This window comes from Schistocerca cancellata, unplaced genomic scaffold (assembly GCF_023864275.1).
Source record: "Schistocerca cancellata isolate TAMUIC-IGC-003103 unplaced genomic scaffold, iqSchCanc2.1 HiC_scaffold_847, whole genome shotgun sequence".
In the NCBI taxonomy this organism is placed as follows: domain Eukaryota; kingdom Metazoa; phylum Arthropoda; class Insecta; order Orthoptera; family Acrididae; genus Schistocerca; species Schistocerca cancellata.
In genome coordinates, this window is record NW_026046858.1 from 25,001 (window position 1) to 30,000 (window position 5,000).

General features: G+C 52.8%; 1 non-coding gene across 1 annotated transcript in view; it reads right to left on the reverse strand.

Annotated features, from left to right (window-relative positions):
• The window catches only part of LOC126147144 (small subunit ribosomal RNA), a 1,909-nt gene extending 554 nt beyond the window's left edge, over window positions 1-1,355 (reverse strand). Inside the window, exon 1 of the ribosomal RNA XR_007530021.1 lies at window positions 1-1,355. This exon is cut by the window's left edge and continues 554 nt beyond it. This is a non-coding gene — a ribosomal RNA (small subunit ribosomal RNA).
• Window positions 1,356-5,000: the final 3,645 nt, after the last annotated feature.

Here is a 5,000-nt window from a genome sequence, read left to right on the forward strand (position 1 = left end):
ATCAAGAAAGAGCTATCAATCTGTCAATCCTTCCGGTGTCCGGGCCTGGTGAGGTTTCCCGTGTTGAGTCAAATTAAGCCGCAGGCTCCACTCCTGGTGGTGCCCTTCCGTCAATTCCTTTAAGTTTCAGCTTTGCAACCATACTTCCCCCGGAACCCAAAAGCTTTGGTTTCCCGGAGGCTGCCCGCCGAGTCATCGGAGGAACTGCGGCGGATCGCTGGCTGGCATCGTTTATGGTTAGAACTAGGGCGGTATCTGATCGCCTTCGAACCTCTAACTTTCGTTCTTGATTAATGAAAACATACTTGGCAAATGCTTTCGCTTCTGTTCGTCTTGCGACGATCCAAGAATTTCACCTCTAACGTCGCAATACGAATGCCCCCGCCTGTCCCTATTAATCATTACCTCGGGTTCCGAAAACCAACAAAATAGAACCGAGGTCCTATTCCATTATTCCATGCACACAGTATTCAGGCGGGCTTGCCTGCTTTAAGCACTCTAATTTGTTCAAAGTAAACGTGCCGGCCCACCCAGACACTCAATAAAGAGCACCTTGGTAGGATTTCAACGGGGTCCGCCTCGGGACGCACGAACACGCACGAGGCGGTCGCACGCCTTCGGCTCGCCCCACCGGCAGGACGTCCCACGATACATGCCAGTTAAACACCGACGGGCGGTGAACCAACAGCGTGGGACACAAATCCAACTACGAGCTTTTTAACCGCAACAACTTTAATATACGCTATTGGAGCTGGAATTACCGCGGCTGCTGGCACCAGACTTGCCCTCCAATAGATACTCGTTAAAGGATTTAAAGTGTACTCATTCCGATTACGGGGCCTCGGATGAGTCCCGTATCGTTATTTTTCGTCACTACCTCCCCGTGCCGGGAGTGGGTAATTTGCGCGCCTGCTGCCTTCCTTGGATGTGGTAGCCGTTTCTCAGGCTCCCTCTCCGGAATCGAACCCTGATTCCCCGTTACCCGTTACAACCATGGTAGGCGCAGAACCTACCATCGACAGTTGATAAGGCAGACATTTGAAAGATGCGTCGCCGGTACGAGGACCGTGCGATCAGCCCAAAGTTATTCAGAGTCACCAAGGCAAACGGACCGGACGAGCCGACCGATTGGTTTTGATCTAATAAAAGCGTCCCTTCCATCTCTGGTCGGGACTCTGTTTGCATGTATTAGCTCTAGAATTACCACAGTTATCCAAGTAACGTGGGTACGATCTAAGGAACCATAACTGATTTAATGAGCCATTCGCGGTTTCACCTTAATGCGGCTTGTACTGAGACATGCATGGCTTAATCTTTGAGACAAGCATATGACTACTGGCAGGATCAACCAGGGAGCTGCGTCAACTAGAGCTGAGCAGCCGGCCGCCCGGGAGTGTGTCCCAGAGGCCCGCGCGAACACGCAAGCGTCCGCTCAATTATTCTGCAAACAGGAGGAGGCTGAGCTCCCCTGCACAATACACCTCGAAACCCTCTCAGGTCCCGGCGGCGCGCAGCGCCGTCCTAAGTACTTGGTCGGGTTCGAGAGAGGCGCAATCGCCCGGAGTTAGGCGAGTAGACGCTTTAGGTGCGACCACCCGTGCTCCCAACTGAGCTTGCCGCTGCCGACAGAGGCCCGGGAGCGTGCTGTCGTGGCATTGCCGGCGGGAGACAACACGCGCCACCTACGGTGACCGGCAGCTCCAACGCCAGCGCCACAGAAGGGCAAAGGCCCCACATGGGTGCCGAAGCGAACTCTCCCAGCACAGCGCACGTGCCAACACGTCTGCACAACTGCGATACAAACCACCAGCGAGAACCGCTGGGGCGACCGAGCAGCAGACGGCGTCGCGGCGCCGAGTGCCGGGCGGCGGCGCATCCTCAACGCACACAGTCCTCAATCGGACCAGCACACTGCAGATGTCCACCGCGCTTCGCACCGGGCCGGCGAGGACCCACTTTGGCTGCACGGCGCCGCGCGCAGGGTGCCCCGGCGCGCAGCTGCGCCGCCTGCCGCGTCCGTCGGCCGGCGCGCCTGCCACTGGGCGCCCCCACCAGCCGGCTGTAGCGCGTGCGCCCACGCACCGCGCGGCCAGCACGCCGGGCGGCCCCCCCTCACCGGCCGGGGACAGTCCCACCCACCCACAGCCGCGTATCGCTTCACACCCAGATTCACATTCACGTTCGTTGGTATGGTGGGGACCGCTTCGTAGCTGTACCGATCGTTGCCCTCACAGATGTACCTCCAGCAAGGACAACCGCACCACAACGGGTTACCAGTTGTTCATTTGCGTAACGTCACCAGTAAACGTACACGTCCATCCCCGTTTGCAAAGTCAACTATTATTGCATGCCTGCCTGTCAGGTGTCAAGACACACTACATCCGCTCACATCCACGCAACAAAATGTGCCCGACTAGAGGGCACGTGGAAGGTGCCCCCGTACGTATGCGATGTCCACTGCGCGACCAACTGTCAACCGGCCTCTGTAGCATGTCGCAGATGTGGAACGCGGGGCACCGTGCTATCACATTGTGTGAGAAGAGACTACTACGTCTGCATACACGCGCCACTACATGAACAGACGGCTCATGCTGATCGCCATCCACTGCGTCCATTACTCCCACACGTCTCTATGGCGTACCACACTGCAATGCAGCTGTTATGGGGAGATGACACGTAGCTGTGTACACAACATTCTGAGCGGGTTGCGGTTGGACAATACATTACTGTAACGTGTCATATGCCAATTACAGAGCAGGGTAAGGCACAACTTGGGTTAGGTTAAGGCACAACTTGGGTTAGGTTAAGGCACAACTTGGGTTAGGTTAAGGCACAACTTGGGTTAGGTTAAGGCACAACTTGGGTTAGGTTAAGGCACAACTTGGGTTAGGTTAAGGCACAACTTGGGTTAGGTTAAGGCACAACTTGGGTTAGGTTAAGGCACAACTTGGGTTAGGTTAAGGCACAACTTGGGTTAGGTTAAGGCACAACTTGGGTTAGGTTAAGGCACAACGTGGGTTAGGTTAAGGCACAACGTGGGTTAGGTTAAGGCACAACGTGGGTTAGGTTAAGGCACAACGTGGGTTAGGTTAAGGCACAACGTGGGTTAGGTTAAGGCACAACGTGGGTTAGGTTAAGGCACAACGTGGGTTAGGTTAAGGCACAACGTGGGTTAGGTTAAGGCACAACGTGGGTTAGGTTAAGGCACAACGTGGGTTAGGTTAAGGCACAACTTGCGTTACATTGCGGTGCAAATTGCGTTACATTGCGGTGCAAATTGCGTTACATTGCGGTGCAAATTGCGTTACATTGCGGTGCAAATTGCGTTACATTGCGGTGCAAATTGCATTACATTGCGGTGCAAATTGCGTTACATTGCGGTGCAAATTGCGTTACATTGCGGTGCAAATTGCGTTACATTGCGGTGCAAATTGCGTTACATTGCGGTGCAAATTGCGTTACATTGCGGTGCAAATTGAGTTACATTGCGGTGCAAATTGAGTTACATTGCGGTGCAAATTGCGTTACATTGCGGTGCAAATTGCGTTACATTGCGGTGCAAATTGCGTTACATTGCGGTGCAAATTGAGTTACATTGCGGTGCAAATTGAGTTACATTGCGGTGCAAATTGAGTTACATTGCGGTGCAAATTGAGTTACATTGCGGTGCAAATTGAGTTACATTGCGGTGCAAATTGAGTTACATTGCGGTGCAAATTGAGTTACATTGCGGTGCAAATTGAGGTAGGTTAAGGTGCAACACAGGTTAGGTTAAGGTGCAACATAGGTTAGGGTGCAAGATGGGTTAGGTTAAGGTGCAAGATGGGTTAGGTTAAGGTGCAAGATGGGTTAGGTTAAGGTGACATAGGTTAGGTTAAGGTGACATAGGTTAGGTTAAGGTGACATAGGTTAGGTTAAGGTGACATAGGTTAGGTTAAGGTGACATAGGTTAGGTTAAGGTGACATAGGTTAGGTTAAGGTGACATAGGTTAGGTTAAGGTGACATAGGTTAGGTTAAGGTGACATAGGTTAGGTTAAGGTGACATAGGTTAGGTTAAGGTACAAACTGGGTTGTGTTATGGTACACATTGCGTTGTAGTACAGTACACGTTAGGTTTGGGTACGGTACACAATGTGGTATGGGATGGCGTGTTGTGGGGGGGGGGGGTGAGGTTCGTTGATATCGACCGTAGGACGTGGATGCCCGAGGCAGCGTCAGTGTGTCAAAGGAGTTATGTCACGTCGGGATGCGCTTTTCGCTAGTGAGAGGGGGCGAGCCGTGTCTGTGGTTGCGGCAGACCTGTGTGTTTCATTCCTGCCAGTGTGTTTGTGCTGTAAGACGAGGCAGTGTGGTGATGTTGGGTGCACCCCTGTGTAGGACATGTGTGGGTGTTGGTGGCTTCTCTGAGCAATTGTGGTTGTCGGACGAGTGGGGTATTCTGTTTTATGATTGGACCTCCCGGTCTGGTTATCATAGCGTAGTTGGTGTACTGTGGCGGATAGGATGCACCGGACGTTGGTCCATGCTGGTGCTTAGTTGTTGTATCTGTGTCTGTTACAGGCAGAGAGTAGTGTGTGATAGAGTGTGTGGCTGACGTGTGGTTCATTTTGTGTGTACGGACGTTCAGCATGTATAGGGGCATTTGCGTATATAATCTATCTATGTGGGCCTGCATAGTTTACTGAGCAGTGCTGTGAGGTGACTGAACTACGAGTGACGTACTGATTTACAGCGGAATGGTTGCCTTGTACCAAAGATGGAGTATCGGAGGACCGTCTATATTCTGAGAGGAGCCCTGTTTGCCACTGGGCGTGGGGTCTCGCGTCCTGCGGTTCAGTGCCCCCAGGGAAGCGCGCGGAGGTGGTGCTGCTGCTGCTGTAGCAAGCGAGCTACTTACAGCATGTATAGGGACAGCGGGAATATGGCATATTCGATATAACTCTTCATGAAACGCAAGATATAGGGGCGGATTGCACGTTACGAGTGCGGGAAGAGTCCG